The following is a 17,611-nucleotide window of genomic DNA, read 5'->3' as shown; positions in this document are numbered from 1 at the left end:
TTTGACCCCGAACATCATTACTTTTCTACTAAACATTTCTGCAGCGGGGCCCACTAGCTCAGTTGGTTAGAGCGTCGTGCTAATAACGCGAAGGTCGTGGGTTCGATCCCCCCATGGGCCAGTGGTTCAATTTTTTCTTCGGATCACAATTTGTTACCGTGATCCTTATTGCGGCTTTTTATAGTTTAATTTTTCCTACTGTCCTAAACAATTCATATCAATATTTATGCAGATATGCCGATTCATACTAGCTTTTCTGTCTAGTTATACACAATATAAATGTTTGACCCCGAACATCATTACTTTTCTACTAAACATGTCTGCAGCGTGGCCCACTAGCTCAGTTGGTTAGAGCGTCGTGCTAATAACGCGAAGGTCGTGGGTTCGATCCCCCCATGGGCCAGTGGTTCAATTTTTTCTTCGGATCACAATTTGTTACCGTGATCCTTATTGCGGCTTTTTATAGTTTAATTTTTCCTACTGTCCTAAACAATTCATATCAATATTTATGCAGATATGCCGATTCATACTAGCTTTTCTGTCTAGTTATACACAATATAAATGTTTGACCCCGAACATCATTACTTTTCTACTAAACATGTCTGCAGCGTGGCCCACTAGCTCAGTTGGTTAGAGCGTCGTGCTAATAACGCGAAGGTCGTGGGTTCGATCCCCCCATGGGCCAGTGGTTCAATTTTTTCTTCGGATCACAATTTGTTACCGTGATCCTTATTGCGGCTTTTTATAGTTTATTTTTTCCTACTGTCCTAAACAATTCATATCAATATTTATGCAGATATGCCGATTCATACTAGCTTTTCTGTCTAGTTATACACAATATAAATGTTTGACCCCGAACATCATTACTTTTCTACTAAATATGTCTGCAGCGTGGCCCATTAGCTCAGTTGGTTAGAGCGTCGTGCTAATAACGCGAAGGTCGTGGGTTCGATCCCCCCATGGGCCAGTGGTTCAATTTTATCTTCGGATCACAATTTGTTACCGTGATCCTTATTGCGGCTTTTTATAGTTTAATTTTTCCTACTGTCCTAAACAATTCATATCAATATTTATGCAGATATGCCGATTCATACTAGCTTTTCTGTCTAGTTATACACAATATAAATGTTTGACCCCGAACATCATTACTTTTCTACTAAACATGTCTGCAGCGTGGCCCACTAGCTCAGTTGGTTAGAGCGTCGTGCTAATAACGCGAAGGTCGTGGGTTCGATCCCCCCATGGGCCAGTGGTTCAATTTTTTCTTCGGATCACAATTTGTTACAGTGATCCTTATTGCGGCTTTTTATAGTTTATTATTTCCTACTGTCCTAAACAATTCATATCAATATTTATGCAGATATGCCGATTCATACTAGCTTTTCTGTCTAGTTATACACAATATAAATGTTTGACCCCGAACATCATTACTTTTCTACTAAACATGTCTGCAGCGTGGCCCATTAGCTCAGTTGGTTAGAGCGTCGTGCTAATAACGCGAAGGTCGTGGGTTCGATCCCCCCATGGGCCAGTGGTTCAATTTTGTCTTCGGATCACAATTTGTTACCGTGACCCTTATTGCGGCTTTTTATAGTTTATTTTTTCCTACTGTCCTAAACAATTCATATCAATATTTATGCAGATATGCCGATTCATACTAGCTTTTCTGTCTAGTTATACACAATATAAATGTTTGACCCCGAACATCATTACTTTTCTACTAAACATGTCTGCAGCGTGTCCCATTAGCTCAGTTGGTTAGAGCGTCGCGCTAATAACGCGAAGGTCGTGGGTTCGATCCCCCCATGGGCCAGTGGTTCAATTTCGTCTTCGGATCACAATTTGTTACCGTGATCCTTATTGCGGCATTTTATAGTTTATTTTTTCCTACTGTCCTAAACAATTCATTTCAATATTTATGCAGATATGCCGATTCATACTAGCTTTTCTGTCTAGTTATACACAATATAAATGTTTGACCCCGAACATCATTACTTTTCTACTAAACATGTCTGCAGCGTGGCCCATTAGCTCAGTTGGTTAGAGCGTCGTGCTAATAACGCGAAGGTCGTGGGTTCGATCCCCCCATGGGCCAGTGGTTCAATTTTGTCTTCGGATCACAATTTGTTACCGTGATCCTTAATACGGCTTTTTATAGTTTATTTTTTCCTACTGTCCTAAACAATTCATATCAATATTTATGCAGATATGCCGATTCATACTAGCTTTTCTGTCTAGTTATACACAATATAAATGTTTGACCCCGAACATCATTATTTTTTTACTAAACATGTCTGCAGCGTGGCCCATTAGCTCAGTTGGTTAGAGCGTCGTGCTAATAACGCGAAGGTCGTGGGTTCGATCCCCCCATGGGCCAGTGGTTCAATTTTTTCTTCGGATCACAATTTGTTACCGTGATCCTTATTGCGGCTTTTTATAGTTTAATTTTTCCTACTGTCCTAAACAATTCATATCAATATTTATGCAGATATGCCGATTCATACTAGCTTTTCTGTCTAGTTATACACAATATAAATGTTTGACCCCGAACATCATTACTTTTCTACTAAACATGTCTGCAGCGTGGCCCACTAGCTCAGTTGGTTAGAGCGTCGTGCTAATAACGCGAAGGTCGTGGGTTCGATCCCCCCATGGGCCAGTGGTTCAATTTTTTCTTCGGATCACAATTTGTTACCGTGATCCTTATTGCGGCTTTTTATAGTTTAATTTTTCCTACTGTCCTAAACAATTCATATCAATATTTATGCAGATATGCCGATTCATACTAGCTTTTCTGTCTAGTTATACACAATATAAATGTTTGACCCCGAACATCATTACTTTTCTACTAAACATGTCTGCAGCGTGGCCCACTAGCTCAGTTGGTTAGAGCGTCGTGCTAATAACGCGAAGGTCGTGGGTTCGATCCCCCCATGGGCCAGTGGTTCAATTTTTTCTTCGGATCACAATTTGTTACCGTGATCCTTATTGCGGCTTTTTATAGTTTATTTTTTCCTACTGTCCTAAACAATTCATATCAATATTTATGCAGATATGCCGATTCATACTAGCTTTTCTGTCTAGTTATACACAATATAAATGTTTGACCCCGAACATCATTACTTTTCTACTAAATATGTCTGCAGCGTGGCCCATTAGCTCAGTTGGTTAGAGCGTCGTGCTAATAACGCGAAGGTCGTGGGTTCGATCCCCCCATGGGCCAGTGGTTCAATTTTATCTTCGGATCACAATTTGTTACCGTGATCCTTATTGCGGCTTTTTATAGTTTAATTTTTCCTACTGTCCTAAACAATTCATATCAATATTTATGCAGATATGCCGATTCATACTAGCTTTTCTGTCTAGTTATACACAATATAAATGTTTGACCCCGAACATCATTACTTTTCTACTAAACATGTCTGCAGCGTGGCCCACTAGCTCAGTTGGTTAGAGCGTCGTGCTAATAACGCGAAGGTCGTGGGTTCGATCCCCCCATGGGCCAGTGGTTCAATTTTTTCTTCGGATCACAATTTGTTACAGTGATCCTTATTGCGGCTTTTTATAGTTTATTATTTCCTACTGTCCTAAACAATTCATATCAATATTTATGCAGATATGCCGATTCATACTAGCTTTTCTGTCTAGTTATACACAATATAAATGTTTGACCCCGAACATCATTACTTTTCTACTAAACATGTCTGCAGCGTGGCCCATTAGCTCAGTTGGTTAGAGCGTCGTGCTAATAACGCGAAGGTCGTGGGTTCGATCCCCCCATGGGCCAGTGGTTCAATTTTGTCTTCGGATCACAATTTGTTACCGTGACCCTTATTGCGGCTTTTTATAGTTTATTTTTTCCTACTGTCCTAAACAATTCATATCAATATTTATGCAGATATGCCGATTCATACTAGCTTTTCTGTCTAGTTATACACAATATAAATGTTTGACCCCGAACATCATTACTTTTCTACTAAACATGTCTGCAGCGTGTCCCATTAGCTCAGTTGGTTAGAGCGTCGCGCTAATAACGCGAAGGTCGTGGGTTCGATCCCCCCATGGGCCAGTGGTTCAATTTCGTCTTCGGATCACAATTTGTTACCGTGATCCTTATTGCGGCATTTTATAGTTTATTTTTTCCTACTGTCCTAAACAATTCATTTCAATATTTATGCAGATATGCCGATTCATACTAGCTTTTCTGTCTAGTTATACACAATATAAATGTTTGACCCCGAACATCATTACTTTTCTACTAAACATGTCTGCAGCGTGGCCCATTAGCTCAGTTGGTTAGAGCGTCGTGCTAATAACGCGAAGGTCGTGGGTTCGATCCCCCCATGGGCCAGTGGTTCAATTTTGTCTTCGGATCACAATTTGTTACCGTGATCCTTAATACGGCTTTTTATAGTTTATTTTTTCCTACTGTCCTAAACAATTCATATCAATATTTATGCAGATATGCCGATTCATACTAGCTTTTCTGTCTAGTTATACACAATATAAATGTTTGACCCCGAACATCATTATTTTTTTACTAAACATGTCTGCAGCGTGGTCCATTAGCTCAGTTGGTTAGAGCGTCGTGCTAATAACGCGAAGGTCGTGGGTTCGATCCCCCCATGGGCCAGTGGTTCAATTTTGTCTTCGGATCACAATTTGTTACCGTGATCCTTAATACGGCTTTTTATAGTTTATTTTTTCCTACTGACCTAAACAATTCATATCAATATTTATGCAGATATGCCGATTCATACTAGCTTTTCTGTCTAGTTATACACAATATAAATGTTTGACCCCGAACATCATTATTTTTTTACTAAACATGTCTGCAGCGTGGCCCATTAGCTCAGTTGGTTAGAGTGTCGTGCTAATAACGCGAAGGTCGTGGGTTCGATCCCCCCATGGGCCAGTGGTTCAATTTTTTCTTCGGATCACAATTTGTTACCGTGATCCTTATTGCGGCTTTTTATAGTTTATTTTTTCCTACTGTCCTAAACAATTCATATCAATATTTGTGCAGATATGCCGATTCATACTAGCTTTTCTGTTTAGTTATACACAATATAAATGTTTGACCCCGAACATCATTACTTTTCTACTAAACATGTCTGCAGCGTGGCCCATTAGCTCTGTAGGTTAGAGCGTCGTGCTAATAATGCGAAGGTCGTGGGTTTGATCCCCCCATGGGCCAGTGGTTCAATTTTGTCTTCGGATCACAATTTGTTACCGTGATCCTTATTGCGGCTTTTTATAGTTTATTTTTTCCTACTGTCCTAAACAATTCATATCAATATTTATGCAGATATGCCGATTCATACTAGCTTTTCTGTCTAGTTATACACAATATAAATGTTTGACCCCGAACATCATTACTTTTCTACTAAACATGTCTGCAGCGTGGCCCATTAGCTCTGTTGGTTAGAGCGTCGTGCTAATAACGCGAAGGTCGTGGGTTCGATCCCCCCATGGGCCAGTGGTTCAATTTTGTCTTCGGATCACAATTTGTTACCGCTATCCTTATTGCGGCTTTTTATAGTTTATTTTTTCCTACTGTCCTAAACAATTCATATCAATATTTATGCAGATATGCCGATTCATACTAGCTTTTCTGTCCAGTTATACACAATATAAATGTTTGTCCCCGAACATCATTATTTTTTTACCAAACATGTCTGCAGCGTGGCCCATTAGCTCAGTTGGTTAGAGCGTCGTGCTTATAACGCGAAGGTCGTGGGTTCGATCCCCCCATGGGCCAGTGGTTCAATTTTGTCTTCGGATCACAATTTGTTACCGCTATCCTTATTGCGGCTTTTTATAGTTTTTTTTTTCCTACTGTCCTAAACAATTCATATCAATATTTATGCAGATATGCCGATTCATACTAGCTTTTCTGTCCAGTTATACACAATATAAATGTTTGTCCCCGAACATCATTATTTTTTTACTAAACATGTCTGCAGCGTGGCCCATTAGCTCAGTTGGTTAGAGCGTCGTGCTAATAACGCGAAGGTCGTGGGTTCGATCCCCCCATGGGCCAGTGGTTCAATTTTGTCTTCGGATCACAATTTGTTACCGCTATCCTTATTGCGGCTTTTTATAGTTTATTTTTTCCTACTGTCCTAAACAATTCATATCAATATTTATGCAGATATGCCGATTCATACTAGCTTTTCTGTCCAGTTATACACAATATAAATGTTTGTCCCCGAACATCATTATTTTTTTACTAAACATGTCTGCAGCGTGGCCCATTAGCTCAGTTGGTTAGAGCGTCGTGCTAATAACGCGAAGGTCGTGGGTTCGATCCCCCCATGGGCCAGTGGTTCAATTTTGTCTTCGGATCACAATTTGTTACCGTGATCCTTATTGCGGCTTTTTATAGTTTATTTTTTCCTACTGTCCTAAACAATTCATATCAATATTTATGCAGATATGCCGATTCATACTAGCTTTTCTGTCCAGTTATACACAATATAAATGTTTGTCCCCGAACATCATTATTTTTTTACTAAACATGTCTGCAGCGTGGCCCATTAGCTCAGTTGGTTAGAGCGTCGTGCTAATAACGCGAAGGTCGTGGGTTCGATCCCCCCATGGGCCAGTGGTTCAATTTTGTCTTCGGATCACAATTTGTTACCGCTATCCTTATTGCGGCTTTTTATAGTTTATTTTTTCCTACTGTCCTAAACAATTCATATCAATATTTATGCAGATATGCCGATTCATACTAGCTTTTCTGTCCAGTTATACACAATATAAATGTTTGTCCCCGAACATCATTATTTTTTTACTAAACATGTATGCAGCGTGGAACATTAGCTCAATTGGTTAGAGCGTCGTGCTAATAACGCGAAGGTCGTGGGTTCGATCCCCCCATGGGCCAGTGGTTCAATTTTGTCTTCGGATCACAATTTGTTACCGCTATCCTTATTGCGGCTTTTTATAGTTTATTTTTTCCTACTGTCCTAAACAATTCATATCAATATTTATGCAGATATGCCGATTCATACTAGCTTTTCTGTCCAGTTATACACAATATAAATGTTTGACCCCGAACATCATTATTTTTTTACTAAACATGTCTGCAGCGTGGAACATTAGCTCAGTTGGTTAGAGCGTCGTGCTAATAACGCGAAGGTCGTGGGTTCGATCCCCCCATGGGCCAGTGGTTCAATTTTGTCTTCGGATCACAATTTGTTACCGCTATCCTTATTGCGGCTTTTTATAGTTTATTTTTTCCTACTGTCCTAAACAATTCATATCAATATTTATGCAGATATGCCGATTCATACTAGCTTTTCTGTCTAGTTATACACAATATAAATGTTTGACCCCGAACATCATTATTTTTTTACTAAACATGTCTGCAGCGTGGCCCATTAGCTCAGTTGGTTAGAGCGTCGTGCTAATAACGCGAAGGTCGTGGGTTCGATCCCCCCATGGGCCAGTGGTTCAATTTTGTCTTCGGATCACAATTTGTTACCGCGATCCTTATTGCGGCTTTTTATAGTTTATTTTTTCCTACTGTCCTAAACAATTCATATCAATATTTATGCAGATATGCCGATTCATACTAGCTTTTCTGTCCAGTTATACACAATATAAATGTTTGTCCCCGAACATCATTATTTTTTTACTAAACATGTCTGCAGCGTGGCCCATTAGCTCAGTTGGTTAGAGCGTCGTGCTAATAACGCGAAGGTCGTGGGTTCGATCCCCCCATGGGCCAGTGGTTCAATTTTGTCTTCGGATCACAATTTGTTACCGTGATCCTTAATACGGCTTTTTATAGTTTATTTTTTCCTACTGACCTAAACAATTCATATCAATATTTATGCAGATATGCCGATTCATACTAGCTTTTCTGTCTAGTTATACACAATATAAATGTTTGACCCCGAACATCATTATTTTTTTACTAAACATGTCTGCAGCGTGGCCCATTAGCTCAGTTGGTTAGAGTGTCGTGCTAATAACGCGAAGGTCGTGGGTTCGATCCCCCCATGGGCCAGTGGTTCAATTTTTTCTTCGGATCACAATTTGTTACCGTGATCCTTATTGCGGCTTTTTATAGTTTATTTTTTCCTACTGTCCTAAACAATTCATATCAATATTTGTGCAGATATGCCGATTCATACTAGCTTTTCTGTTTAGTTATACACAATATAAATGTTTGACCCCGAACATCATTACTTTTCTACTAAACATGTCTGCAGCGTGGCCCATTAGCTCTGTAGGTTAGAGCGTCGTGCTAATAATGCGAAGGTCGTGGGTTTGATCCCCCCATGGGCCAGTGGTTCAATTTTGTCTTCGGATCACAATTTGTTACCGTGATCCTTATTGCGGCTTTTTATAGTTTATTTTTTCCTACTGTCCTAAACAATTCATATCAATATTTATGCAGATATGCCGATTCATACTAGCTTTTCTGTCCAGTTATACACAATATAAATGTTTGTCCCCGAACATCATTATTTTTTTACTAAACATGTCTGCAGCGTGGCCCATTAGCTCAGTTGGTTAGAGCGTCGTGCTAATAACGCGAAGGTCGTGGGTTCGATCCCCCCATGGGCCAGTGGTTCAATTTTGTCTTCGGATCACAATTTGTTACCGTGATCCTTAATACGGCTTTTTATAGTTTATTTTTTCCTACTGACCTAAACAATTCATATCAATATTTATGCAGATATGCCGATTCATACTAGCTTTTCTGTCTAGTTATACACAATATAAATGTTTGACCCCGAACATCATTATTTTTTTACTAAACATGTCTGCAGCGTGGCCCATTAGCTCAGTTGGTTAGAGTGTCGTGCTAATAACGCGAAGGTCGTGGGTTCGATCCCCCCATGGGCCAGTGGTTCAATTTTTTCTTCGGATCACAATTTGTTACCGTGATCCTTATTGCGGCTTTTTATAGTTTATTTTTTCCTACTGTCCTAAACAATTCATATCAATATTTGTGCAGATATGCCGATTCATACTAGCTTTTCTGTTTAGTTATACACAATATAAATGTTTGACCCCGAACATCATTACTTTTCTACTAAACATGTCTGCAGCGTGGCCCATTAGCTCTGTAGGTTAGAGCGTCGTGCTAATAATGCGAAGGTCGTGGGTTTGATCCCCCCATGGGCCAGTGGTTCAATTTTGTCTTCGGATCACAATTTGTTACCGTGATCCTTATTGCGGCTTTTTATAGTTTATTTTTTCCTACTGTCCTAAACAATTCATATCAATATTTATGCAGATATGCCGATTCATACTAGCTTTTCTGTCTAGTTATACACAATATAAATGTTTGACCCCGAACATCATTACTTTTCTACTAAACATGTCTGCAGCGTGGCCCATTAGCTCTGTTGGTTAGAGCGTCGTGCTAATAACGCGAAGGTCGTGGGTTCGATCCCCCCATGGGCCAGTGGTTCAATTTTGTCTTCGGATCACAATTTGTTACCGCTATCCTTATTGCGGCTTTTTATAGTTTATTTTTTCCTACTGTCCTAAACAATTCATATCAATATTTATGCAGATATGCCGATTCATACTAGCTTTTCTGTCCAGTTATACACAATATAAATGTTTGTCCCCGAACATCATTATTTTTTTACCAAACATGTCTGCAGCGTGGCCCATTAGCTCAGTTGGTTAGAGCGTCGTGCTTATAACGCGAAGGTCGTGGGTTCGATCCCCCCATGGGCCAGTGGTTCAATTTTGTCTTCGGATCACAATTTGTTACCGCTATCCTTATTGCGGCTTTTTATAGTTTATTTTTTCCTACTGTCCTAAACAATTCATATCAATATTTATGCAGATATGCCGATTCATACTAGCTTTTCTGTCCAGTTATACACAATATAAATGTTTGTCCCCGAACATCATTATTTTTTTACTAAACATGTCTGCAGCGTGGCCCATTAGCTCAGTTGGTTAGAGCGTCGTGCTAATAACGCGAAGGTCGTGGGTTCGATCCCCCCATGGGCCAGTGGTTCAATTTTGTCTTCGGATCACAATTTGTTACCGCTATCCTTATTGCGGCTTTTTATAGTTTATTTTTTCCTACTGTCCTAAACAATTCATATCAATATTTATGCAGATATGCCGATTCATACTAGCTTTTCTGTCCAGTTATACACAATATAAATGTTTGTCCCCGAACATCATTATTTTTTTACTAAACATGTCTGCAGCGTGGCCCATTAGCTCAGTTGGTTAGAGCGTCGTGCTAATAACGCGAAGGTCGTGGGTTCGATCCCCCCATGGGCCAGTGGTTCAATTTTGTCTTCGGATCACAATTTGTTACCGTGATCCTTATTGCGGCTTTTTATAGTTTATTTTTTCCTACTGTCCTAAACAATTCATATCAATATTTATGCAGATATGCCGATTCATACTAGCTTTTCTGTCCAGTTATACACAATATAAATGTTTGTCCCCGAACATCATTATTTTTTTACTAAACATGTCTGCAGCGTGGCCCATTAGCTCAGTTGGTTAGAGCGTCGTGCTAATAACGCGAAGGTCGTGGGTTCGATCCCCCCATGGGCCAGTGGTTCAATTTTGTCTTCGGATCACAATTTGTTACCGCTATCCTTATTGCGGCTTTTTATAGTTTATTTTTTCCTACTGTCCTAAACAATTCATATCAATATTTATGCAGATATGCCGATTCATACTAGCTTTTCTGTCCAGTTATACACAATATAAATGTTTGTCCCCGAACATCATTATTTTTTTACTAAACATGTATGCAGCGTGGAACATTAGCTCAATTGGTTAGAGCGTCGTGCTAATAACGCGAAGGTCGTGGGTTCGATCCCCCCATGGGCCAGTGGTTCAATTTTGTCTTCGGATCACAATTTGTTACCGCTATCCTTATTGCGGCTTTTTATAGTTTATTTTTTCCTACTGTCCTAAACAATTCATATCAATATTTATGCAGATATGCCGATTCATACTAGCTTTTCTGTCCAGTTATACACAATATAAATGTTTGACCCCGAACATCATTATTTTTTTACTAAACATGTCTGCAGCGTGGAACATTAGCTCAGTTGGTTAGAGCGTCGTGCTAATAACGCGAAGGTCGTGGGTTCGATCCCCCCATGGGCCAGTGGTTCAATTTTGTCTTCGGATCACAATTTGTTACCGCTATCCTTATTGCGGCTTTTTATAGTTTATTTTTTCCTACTGTCCTAAACAATTCATATCAATATTTATGCAGATATGCCGATTCATACTAGCTTTTCTGTCTAGTTATACACAATATAAATGTTTGACCCCGAACATCATTATTTTTTTACTAAACATGTCTGCAGCGTGGCCCATTAGCTCAGTTGGTTAGAGCGTCGTGCTAATAACGCGAAGGTCGTGGGTTCGATCCCCCCATGGGCCAGTGGTTCAATTTTGTCTTCGGATCACAATTTGTTACCGCGATCCTTATTGCGGCTTTTTATAGTTTATTTTTTCCTACTGTCCTAAACAATTCATATCAATATTTATGCAGATATGCCGATTCATACTAGCTTTTCTGTCCAGTTATACACAATATAAATGTTTGTCCCCGAACATCATTATTTTTTTACTAAACATGTCTGCAGCGTGGCCCATTAGCTCAGTTGGTTAGAGCGTCGTGCTAATAACGCGAAGGTCGTGGGTTCGATCCCCCCATGGGCCAGTGGTTCAATTTTGTCTTCGGATCACAATTTGTTACCGTGATCCTTATTGCGGCTTTTTATAGTTTATTTTTTCCTACTGTCCTAAACAATTCATATCAATATTTATGCAGATATACCGATTCATACTAGCTTTTCTGTCCAGTTATACACAATATAAATGTTTGTCCCCGAACATCATTATTTTTTTACTAAACATGTCTGCAGCGTGGCCCATTAGCTCAGTTGGTTAGAGCGTCGTGCTAATAACGCGAAGGTCGTGGGTTCGATCCCCCCATGGGCCAGTGGTTCAATTTTGTCTTCGGATCACAATTTGTTACCGTGATCCTTATTGCGGCTTTTTATAGTTTATTTTTTCCTACTGTCCTAAACAATTCATATCAATATTTATGCAGATATGCCGATTCATACTAGCTTTTCTGTCCAGTTATACACAATATAAATGTTTGACCCCGAACATCATTATTTTTTTACTAAACATGTCTGCAGCGTGGCCCATTAGCTCAGTTGGTTAGAGCGTCGTGCTAATAACGCGACGGTCGTGGGTTCGATCCCCCCATGGGCCAGTGGTTCAATTTTGTCTTCGGATCACAATTTGTTACCGTGATCCTTATTGCGGCTTTTTATAGTTTATTTTTTCCTACTGTCCTAAACAATTCATATCAATATTTATGCAGATATGCCGATTCATACTAGCTTTTCTGTCCAGTTATACACAATATAAATGTTTGTCCCCGAACATCATTATTTTTTTACTAAACATGTCTGCAGCGTGGCCCATTAGCTCAGTTGGTTAGAGCGTCGTGCTAATAACGCGAAGGTCGTGGGTTCGATCCCCCCATGGGCCAGTGGTTCAATTTTGTCTTCGGATCACAATTTGTTACCGTGATCCTTATTGCGGCTTTTTATAGTTTATTTTTTCCTACTGTCCTAAACAATTCATATCAATATTTATGCAGATATGCCGATTCATACTAGCTTTTCTGTCCAGTTATACACAATATAAATGTTTGTCCCCGAACATCATTATTTTTTTACTAAACATGTCTGCAGCGTGGCCCATTAGCTCAGTTGGTTAGAGCGTCGTGCTAATAACGCGAAGGTCGTGGGTTCGATCCCCCCATGGGCCAGTGGTTCAATTTTGTCTTCGGATCACAATTTGTTACCGTGATCCTTATTGCGGCTTTTTATAGTTTATTTTTTCCTACTGTCCTAAACAATTCATATCAATATTTATGCAGATATGCCGATTCATACTAGCTTTTCTGTCCAGTTATACACAATATAAATGTTTGTCCCCGAACATCATTATTTTTTTACTAAACATGTCTGCAGCGTGGCCCATTAGCTCAGTTGGTTAGAGCGTCGTGCTAATAACGCGAAGGTCGTGGGTTCGATCCCCCCATGGGCCAGTGGTTCAATTTTGTCTTCGGATCACAATTTGTTACCGCTATCCTTCTTGCGGCTTTTTATAGTTTATTTTTTCCTACTGTCCTAAACAATTCATATCAATATTTATGCAGATATGCCGATTCATACTAGCTTTTCTGTCCAGTTATACACAATATAAATGTTTGTCCCCGAACATCATTATTTTTTTACTAAACATGTCTGCAGCGTGGCCCATTAGCTCAGTTGGTTAGAGCGTCGTGCTAATAACGCGAAGGTCGTGGGTTCGATCCCCCCATGGGCCAGTGGTTCAATTTTGTCTTCGGATCACAATTTGTTACCGCTATCCTTCTTGCGGCTTTTTATAGTTTATTTTTTCCTACTGTCCTAAACAATTCATATCAATATTTATGCAGATATGCCGATTCATACTAGCTTTTCTGTCCAGTTATACACAATATAAATGTTTGTCCCCGAACATCATTATTTTTTTACTAAACATGTCTGCAGCGTGGCCCATTAGCTCAGTTGGTTAGAGCGTCGTGCTAATAACGCGAAGGTCGTGGGTTCGATCCCCCCATGGGCCAGTGGTTCAATTTTGTCTTCGGATCACAATTTGTTACCGTGATCATTATTGCGGCATTTTATAGTTTATTTTTTCCTACTGTCCCAAACAATTCATATCAATATTTATGCAGATATACCGATTCATACTAGCTTTTCTGTCCAGTTATACACAATATAAATGTTTGACCCCGAACATCATTACTTTTCTACTAAACATGTCTGCAGCGTGGCCCATTAGCTCAGTTGGTTAGAGCGTCGTGCTAATAACGCGAAGGTCGTGGGTTCGATCCCCCCATGGGCCAGTGGTTCAATTTTGTCTTCGGATCACAATTTGTTACCGTGATCCTTAATACGGCTTTTTATAGTTTATTTTTTCCTACTGTCCTAAACAATTCATATCAATATTTATGCAGATATGCCGATTCATACTAGCTTTTCTGTTTAGTTATACACAATATAAATGTTTGACCCCGAACATCATTATTTTTCTACTAAACATGTCTGCAGCGTGGCCCATTAGCTCAGTTGGTTAGAGCGTCGTGCTAATAACGCGAAGGTCGTGGGTTCGATCCCCCCATGGGCCAGTGGTTCAATTTTGTCTTCGGATCACAATTTGTTACCGTGATCCTTAATACGGCTTTTTATAGTTTATTTTTTCCTACTGTCCTAAACAATTCATATCAATATTTATGCAGATATGCCGATTCATACTAGCTTTTCTGTCCAGTTATACACAATATAAATGTTTGACCCCGAACATCATTACTTTTCTACTAAACATGTCTGCAGCGTGGCCCATTAGCTCGGTTGGTTAGAGCGTCGTGCTAATAACGCGAAGGTCGTGGGTTCGATCCCCCCATGGGCCAGTGGTTCAATTTTTTCTTCGGATCACAATTTGTTACCGTGATCCTTATTGCGGCTTTTTGTAGTTTATTTTTTCCTACTGTCCTAAACAATTCATATCAATATTTATGCAGATATGCCGATTCATACTAGCTTTTCTGTCCAGTTATACACAATATAAATGTTTGACCCCGAACATCATTATTTTTTTACTAAACATGTCTGCAGCGTGGCCCATTAGCTCAGTTGGTTAGAGCGTCGTGCTAATAACGCGAAGGTCGTGGGTTCGATCCCCCCATGGGCCAGTGGTTCAATTTTTTCTTCGGATCACAATTTGTTACCGTGATCCTTATTGCGGCTTTTTGTAGTTTATTTTTTCCTACTGTCCTAAACAATTCATATCAATATTTATGCAGATATGCCGATTCATACTAGCTTTTCTGTCCAGTTATACACAATATAAATGTTTGACCCCGAACATCATTATTTTTTTACTAAACATGTCTGCAGCGTGGCCCATTAGCTCAGTTGGTTAGAGCGTCGTGCTAATAACGCGAAGGTCGTGGGTTCGATCCCCCCATGGGCCAGTGGTTCAATTTTGTCTTCGGATCACAATTTGTTACCGTGATCCTTAATACGGCTTTTTATAGTTTATTTTTTCCTACTGTCCTAAACAATTCATATCAATATTTATGCAGATATGCCGATTCATACTAGCTTTTCTGTTTAGTTATACACAATATAAATGTTTGACCCCGAACATCATTATTTTTCTACTAAACATGTCTGCAGCGTGGCCCATTAGCTCAGTTGGTTAGAGCGTCGTGCTAATAACGCGAAGGTCGTGGGTTCGATCCCCCCATGGGCCAGTGGTTCAATTTTGTCTTCGGATCACAATTTGTTACCGTGATCCTTAATACGGCTTTTTATAGTTTATTTTTTCCTACTGTCCTAAACAATTCATATCAATATTTATGCAGATATGCCGATTCATACTAGCTTTTCTGTCCAGTTATACACAATATAAATGTTTGACCCCGAACATCATTACTTTTCTACTAAACATGTCTGCAGCGTGGCCCATTAGCTCGGTTGGTTAGAGCGTCGTGCTAATAACGCGAAGGTCGTGGGTTCGATCCCCCCATGGGCCAGTGGTTCAATTTTTTCTTCGGATCACAATTTGTTACCGTGATCCTTATTGCGGCTTTTTGTAGTTTATTTTTTCCTACTGTCCTAAACAATTCATATCAATATTTATGCAGATATGCCGATTCATACTAGCTTTTCTGTCCAGTTATACACAATATAAATGTTTGACCCCGAACATCATTATTTTTTTACTAAACATGTCTGCAGCGTGGCCCATTAGCTCAGTTGGTTAGAGCGTCGTGCTAATAACGCGAAGGTCGTGGGTTCGATCCCCCCATGGGCCAGTGGTTCAATTTTTTCTTCGGATCACAATTTGTTACCGTGATCCTTATTGCGGCTTTTTGTAGTTTATTTTTTCCTACTGTCCTAAACAATTCATATCAATATTTATGCAGATATGCCGATTCATACTAGCTTTTCTGTCCAGTTATACACAATATAAATGTTTGACCCCGAACATCATTATTTTTTTACTAAACATGTCTGCAGCGTGGCCCATTAGCTCAGTTGGTTAGAGCGTCGTGCTAATAACGCGAAGGTCGTGGGTTCGATCCCCCCATGGGCCAGTGGTTCAATTTTTTCTTCGGATCACAATTTGTTACCGTGATCCTTATTGCGGCTTTTTGTAGTTTATTTTTTCCTACTGTCCTAAACAATTCATACCAATATTTATGCAGATATGCCGATTCATACTAGCTTTTCTGTCCAGTTATACACAATATAAATGTTTGACCCCGAACATCATTATTTTTTTACTAAACATGTCTGCAGCGTGGCCCATTAGCTCAGTTGGTTAGAGCGTCGTGCTAATAACGCGAAGGTCGTGGGTACGATCCCCCCATGGGCCAGTGGTTCAATTTTTTCTTCGGATCACAATTTGTTACCGTGATCCTTAATACGGCTTTTTATAGTTTATTTTTTCCTACTGTCCTAAACAATTCATATCAATATTTATGCAGATATGCCGATTCATACTAGCTTTTCTGTCCAGTTATACACAATATAAATGTTTGACCCCGAACATCATTATTTTTTTACTAAACATGTCTGCAGCGTGGCCCATTAGCTCAGTTGGTTAGAGCGTCGTGCTAATAACGCGAAGGTCGTGGGTTCGATCCCCCCATGGGCCAGTGGTTCAATTTTTTCTTCGGATCACAATTTGTTACCGTGATCCTTATTGCGGCTTTTTGTAGTTTATTTTTTCCTACTGTCCTAAACAATTCATATCAATATTTATGCAGATATGCCGATTCATACTAGCTTTTCTGTCCAGTTATACACAATATAAATGTTTGACCCCGAACATCATTATTTTTTTACTAAACATGTCTGCAGCGTGGCCCATTAGCTCGGTTGGTTAGAGCGTCGTGCTAATAACGCGAAGGTCGTGGGTTCGATCCCCCCATGGGCCAGTGGTTCAATTTTTTCTTCGGATCACAATTTGTTACCGTGATCCTTATTGCGGCTTTTTGTAGTTTATTTTTTCCTACTGTCCTAAACAATTCATATCAATATTTATGCAGATATGCCGATTCATACTAGCTTTTCTGTCCAGTTATACACAATATAAATGTTTGACCCCGAACATCATTATTTTTTTACTAAACATGTCTGCAGCGTGGCCCATTAGCTCGGTTGGTTAGAGCGTCGTGCTAATAACGCGAAGGTCGTGGGTTCGATCCCCCCATGGGCCAGTGGTTCAATTTTGTCTTCGGATCACAATTTGTAACCGTGATCCTTATTGCGGCTTTTTGTAGTTTATTTTTCCCCACTGTCCTAAACAATTCAAATCAATATTTATGCAGATATGCCGATTCATACTAGCTTTTCTGTCCAGTTATACACAATATAAATGTTTGACCCCGAACATCATTATTTTTTTACTAAACATGTCTGCAGCGTGGCCCATTAGCTCGGTTGGTTAGAGCGTCGTGCTAATAACGCGAAGGTCGTGGGTTCGATCCCCCCATGGGCCAGTGGTT

At 39.7% G+C, this 17,611-nt stretch overlaps 46 non-coding genes across 46 annotated transcripts; all 46 read left to right on the top strand.

Annotated features, from left to right (window-relative positions):
- The first annotated feature begins 47 nt into the window (after positions 1 to 47).
- On the top strand, positions 48 to 121 carry TRNAI-AAU (transfer RNA isoleucine (anticodon AAU)). The gene has a single exon. It is a non-coding gene; the product is annotated as a tRNA-Ile (tRNA).
- Positions 122 to 329: 208 nt separating this feature from the next.
- TRNAI-AAU (transfer RNA isoleucine (anticodon AAU)) lies at positions 330 to 403 on the top strand. Its single transcript has one exon. It is a non-coding gene; the product is annotated as a tRNA-Ile (tRNA).
- A 208-nt stretch (positions 404 to 611) lies between these two features.
- Positions 612 to 685, top strand: TRNAI-AAU (transfer RNA isoleucine (anticodon AAU)). Its single transcript has one exon. It is a non-coding gene; the product is annotated as a tRNA-Ile (tRNA).
- A 208-nt stretch (positions 686 to 893) lies between these two features.
- Positions 894 to 967, top strand: TRNAI-AAU (transfer RNA isoleucine (anticodon AAU)). The gene has a single exon. It is a non-coding gene; the product is annotated as a tRNA-Ile (tRNA).
- A 208-nt stretch (positions 968 to 1,175) lies between these two features.
- Positions 1,176 to 1,249, top strand: TRNAI-AAU (transfer RNA isoleucine (anticodon AAU)). The gene has a single exon. It is a non-coding gene; the product is annotated as a tRNA-Ile (tRNA).
- A 208-nt stretch (positions 1,250 to 1,457) lies between these two features.
- Positions 1,458 to 1,531, top strand: TRNAI-AAU (transfer RNA isoleucine (anticodon AAU)). Its single transcript has one exon. It is a non-coding gene; the product is annotated as a tRNA-Ile (tRNA).
- A 490-nt stretch (positions 1,532 to 2,021) lies between these two features.
- On the top strand, positions 2,022 to 2,095 carry TRNAI-AAU (transfer RNA isoleucine (anticodon AAU)). Its single transcript has one exon. It is a non-coding gene; the product is annotated as a tRNA-Ile (tRNA).
- A 208-nt stretch (positions 2,096 to 2,303) lies between these two features.
- TRNAI-AAU (transfer RNA isoleucine (anticodon AAU)) lies at positions 2,304 to 2,377 on the top strand. Its single transcript has one exon. It is a non-coding gene; the product is annotated as a tRNA-Ile (tRNA).
- A 208-nt stretch (positions 2,378 to 2,585) lies between these two features.
- Positions 2,586 to 2,659, top strand: TRNAI-AAU (transfer RNA isoleucine (anticodon AAU)). The gene has a single exon. It is a non-coding gene; the product is annotated as a tRNA-Ile (tRNA).
- A 208-nt stretch (positions 2,660 to 2,867) lies between these two features.
- TRNAI-AAU (transfer RNA isoleucine (anticodon AAU)) lies at positions 2,868 to 2,941 on the top strand. The gene has a single exon. It is a non-coding gene; the product is annotated as a tRNA-Ile (tRNA).
- A 208-nt stretch (positions 2,942 to 3,149) lies between these two features.
- TRNAI-AAU (transfer RNA isoleucine (anticodon AAU)) lies at positions 3,150 to 3,223 on the top strand. The gene has a single exon. It is a non-coding gene; the product is annotated as a tRNA-Ile (tRNA).
- A 208-nt stretch (positions 3,224 to 3,431) lies between these two features.
- On the top strand, positions 3,432 to 3,505 carry TRNAI-AAU (transfer RNA isoleucine (anticodon AAU)). Its single transcript has one exon. It is a non-coding gene; the product is annotated as a tRNA-Ile (tRNA).
- Positions 3,506 to 3,713: 208 nt separating this feature from the next.
- TRNAI-AAU (transfer RNA isoleucine (anticodon AAU)) lies at positions 3,714 to 3,787 on the top strand. Its single transcript has one exon. It is a non-coding gene; the product is annotated as a tRNA-Ile (tRNA).
- Positions 3,788 to 4,277: 490 nt separating this feature from the next.
- On the top strand, positions 4,278 to 4,351 carry TRNAI-AAU (transfer RNA isoleucine (anticodon AAU)). The gene has a single exon. It is a non-coding gene; the product is annotated as a tRNA-Ile (tRNA).
- A 208-nt stretch (positions 4,352 to 4,559) lies between these two features.
- On the top strand, positions 4,560 to 4,633 carry TRNAI-AAU (transfer RNA isoleucine (anticodon AAU)). Its single transcript has one exon. It is a non-coding gene; the product is annotated as a tRNA-Ile (tRNA).
- Positions 4,634 to 4,841: 208 nt separating this feature from the next.
- TRNAI-AAU (transfer RNA isoleucine (anticodon AAU)) lies at positions 4,842 to 4,915 on the top strand. Its single transcript has one exon. It is a non-coding gene; the product is annotated as a tRNA-Ile (tRNA).
- Positions 4,916 to 5,687: 772 nt separating this feature from the next.
- On the top strand, positions 5,688 to 5,761 carry TRNAI-UAU (transfer RNA isoleucine (anticodon UAU)). The gene has a single exon. It is a non-coding gene; the product is annotated as a tRNA-Ile (tRNA).
- Positions 5,762 to 5,969: 208 nt separating this feature from the next.
- Positions 5,970 to 6,043, top strand: TRNAI-AAU (transfer RNA isoleucine (anticodon AAU)). The gene has a single exon. It is a non-coding gene; the product is annotated as a tRNA-Ile (tRNA).
- A 208-nt stretch (positions 6,044 to 6,251) lies between these two features.
- TRNAI-AAU (transfer RNA isoleucine (anticodon AAU)) lies at positions 6,252 to 6,325 on the top strand. Its single transcript has one exon. It is a non-coding gene; the product is annotated as a tRNA-Ile (tRNA).
- A 208-nt stretch (positions 6,326 to 6,533) lies between these two features.
- TRNAI-AAU (transfer RNA isoleucine (anticodon AAU)) lies at positions 6,534 to 6,607 on the top strand. The gene has a single exon. It is a non-coding gene; the product is annotated as a tRNA-Ile (tRNA).
- A 772-nt stretch (positions 6,608 to 7,379) lies between these two features.
- TRNAI-AAU (transfer RNA isoleucine (anticodon AAU)) lies at positions 7,380 to 7,453 on the top strand. The gene has a single exon. It is a non-coding gene; the product is annotated as a tRNA-Ile (tRNA).
- A 208-nt stretch (positions 7,454 to 7,661) lies between these two features.
- On the top strand, positions 7,662 to 7,735 carry TRNAI-AAU (transfer RNA isoleucine (anticodon AAU)). The gene has a single exon. It is a non-coding gene; the product is annotated as a tRNA-Ile (tRNA).
- A 208-nt stretch (positions 7,736 to 7,943) lies between these two features.
- TRNAI-AAU (transfer RNA isoleucine (anticodon AAU)) lies at positions 7,944 to 8,017 on the top strand. Its single transcript has one exon. It is a non-coding gene; the product is annotated as a tRNA-Ile (tRNA).
- Positions 8,018 to 8,507: 490 nt separating this feature from the next.
- On the top strand, positions 8,508 to 8,581 carry TRNAI-AAU (transfer RNA isoleucine (anticodon AAU)). Its single transcript has one exon. It is a non-coding gene; the product is annotated as a tRNA-Ile (tRNA).
- Positions 8,582 to 8,789: 208 nt separating this feature from the next.
- On the top strand, positions 8,790 to 8,863 carry TRNAI-AAU (transfer RNA isoleucine (anticodon AAU)). Its single transcript has one exon. It is a non-coding gene; the product is annotated as a tRNA-Ile (tRNA).
- A 772-nt stretch (positions 8,864 to 9,635) lies between these two features.
- Positions 9,636 to 9,709, top strand: TRNAI-UAU (transfer RNA isoleucine (anticodon UAU)). Its single transcript has one exon. It is a non-coding gene; the product is annotated as a tRNA-Ile (tRNA).
- A 208-nt stretch (positions 9,710 to 9,917) lies between these two features.
- Positions 9,918 to 9,991, top strand: TRNAI-AAU (transfer RNA isoleucine (anticodon AAU)). Its single transcript has one exon. It is a non-coding gene; the product is annotated as a tRNA-Ile (tRNA).
- A 208-nt stretch (positions 9,992 to 10,199) lies between these two features.
- TRNAI-AAU (transfer RNA isoleucine (anticodon AAU)) lies at positions 10,200 to 10,273 on the top strand. Its single transcript has one exon. It is a non-coding gene; the product is annotated as a tRNA-Ile (tRNA).
- A 208-nt stretch (positions 10,274 to 10,481) lies between these two features.
- TRNAI-AAU (transfer RNA isoleucine (anticodon AAU)) lies at positions 10,482 to 10,555 on the top strand. The gene has a single exon. It is a non-coding gene; the product is annotated as a tRNA-Ile (tRNA).
- A 772-nt stretch (positions 10,556 to 11,327) lies between these two features.
- Positions 11,328 to 11,401, top strand: TRNAI-AAU (transfer RNA isoleucine (anticodon AAU)). The gene has a single exon. It is a non-coding gene; the product is annotated as a tRNA-Ile (tRNA).
- Positions 11,402 to 11,609: 208 nt separating this feature from the next.
- Positions 11,610 to 11,683, top strand: TRNAI-AAU (transfer RNA isoleucine (anticodon AAU)). Its single transcript has one exon. It is a non-coding gene; the product is annotated as a tRNA-Ile (tRNA).
- Positions 11,684 to 11,891: 208 nt separating this feature from the next.
- On the top strand, positions 11,892 to 11,965 carry TRNAI-AAU (transfer RNA isoleucine (anticodon AAU)). Its single transcript has one exon. It is a non-coding gene; the product is annotated as a tRNA-Ile (tRNA).
- A 208-nt stretch (positions 11,966 to 12,173) lies between these two features.
- TRNAI-AAU (transfer RNA isoleucine (anticodon AAU)) lies at positions 12,174 to 12,247 on the top strand. Its single transcript has one exon. It is a non-coding gene; the product is annotated as a tRNA-Ile (tRNA).
- Positions 12,248 to 12,455: 208 nt separating this feature from the next.
- TRNAI-AAU (transfer RNA isoleucine (anticodon AAU)) lies at positions 12,456 to 12,529 on the top strand. The gene has a single exon. It is a non-coding gene; the product is annotated as a tRNA-Ile (tRNA).
- Positions 12,530 to 12,737: 208 nt separating this feature from the next.
- Positions 12,738 to 12,811, top strand: TRNAI-AAU (transfer RNA isoleucine (anticodon AAU)). The gene has a single exon. It is a non-coding gene; the product is annotated as a tRNA-Ile (tRNA).
- Positions 12,812 to 13,019: 208 nt separating this feature from the next.
- On the top strand, positions 13,020 to 13,093 carry TRNAI-AAU (transfer RNA isoleucine (anticodon AAU)). The gene has a single exon. It is a non-coding gene; the product is annotated as a tRNA-Ile (tRNA).
- A 208-nt stretch (positions 13,094 to 13,301) lies between these two features.
- TRNAI-AAU (transfer RNA isoleucine (anticodon AAU)) lies at positions 13,302 to 13,375 on the top strand. The gene has a single exon. It is a non-coding gene; the product is annotated as a tRNA-Ile (tRNA).
- Positions 13,376 to 13,583: 208 nt separating this feature from the next.
- On the top strand, positions 13,584 to 13,657 carry TRNAI-AAU (transfer RNA isoleucine (anticodon AAU)). The gene has a single exon. It is a non-coding gene; the product is annotated as a tRNA-Ile (tRNA).
- Positions 13,658 to 13,865: 208 nt separating this feature from the next.
- TRNAI-AAU (transfer RNA isoleucine (anticodon AAU)) lies at positions 13,866 to 13,939 on the top strand. The gene has a single exon. It is a non-coding gene; the product is annotated as a tRNA-Ile (tRNA).
- A 208-nt stretch (positions 13,940 to 14,147) lies between these two features.
- Positions 14,148 to 14,221, top strand: TRNAI-AAU (transfer RNA isoleucine (anticodon AAU)). The gene has a single exon. It is a non-coding gene; the product is annotated as a tRNA-Ile (tRNA).
- Positions 14,222 to 14,711: 490 nt separating this feature from the next.
- Positions 14,712 to 14,785, top strand: TRNAI-AAU (transfer RNA isoleucine (anticodon AAU)). Its single transcript has one exon. It is a non-coding gene; the product is annotated as a tRNA-Ile (tRNA).
- A 208-nt stretch (positions 14,786 to 14,993) lies between these two features.
- TRNAI-AAU (transfer RNA isoleucine (anticodon AAU)) lies at positions 14,994 to 15,067 on the top strand. The gene has a single exon. It is a non-coding gene; the product is annotated as a tRNA-Ile (tRNA).
- A 208-nt stretch (positions 15,068 to 15,275) lies between these two features.
- On the top strand, positions 15,276 to 15,349 carry TRNAI-AAU (transfer RNA isoleucine (anticodon AAU)). The gene has a single exon. It is a non-coding gene; the product is annotated as a tRNA-Ile (tRNA).
- A 490-nt stretch (positions 15,350 to 15,839) lies between these two features.
- Positions 15,840 to 15,913, top strand: TRNAI-AAU (transfer RNA isoleucine (anticodon AAU)). Its single transcript has one exon. It is a non-coding gene; the product is annotated as a tRNA-Ile (tRNA).
- A 208-nt stretch (positions 15,914 to 16,121) lies between these two features.
- Positions 16,122 to 16,195, top strand: TRNAI-AAU (transfer RNA isoleucine (anticodon AAU)). The gene has a single exon. It is a non-coding gene; the product is annotated as a tRNA-Ile (tRNA).
- A 490-nt stretch (positions 16,196 to 16,685) lies between these two features.
- TRNAI-AAU (transfer RNA isoleucine (anticodon AAU)) lies at positions 16,686 to 16,759 on the top strand. The gene has a single exon. It is a non-coding gene; the product is annotated as a tRNA-Ile (tRNA).
- The last annotated feature ends 852 nt before the right edge of the window (positions 16,760 to 17,611 follow it).

Source organism: Parasteatoda tepidariorum, chromosome 4, assembly GCF_982258835.1.
Source record: "Parasteatoda tepidariorum strain Cologne lab strain chromosome 4, Ptep-v5.0, whole genome shotgun sequence".
Taxonomy (NCBI): Eukaryota; Metazoa; Arthropoda; class Arachnida; order Araneae; family Theridiidae; genus Parasteatoda; species Parasteatoda tepidariorum.
Note: the sequence above shows the minus strand (reverse complement) of the source record. Positions and strands in the feature narration are given on the sequence as shown.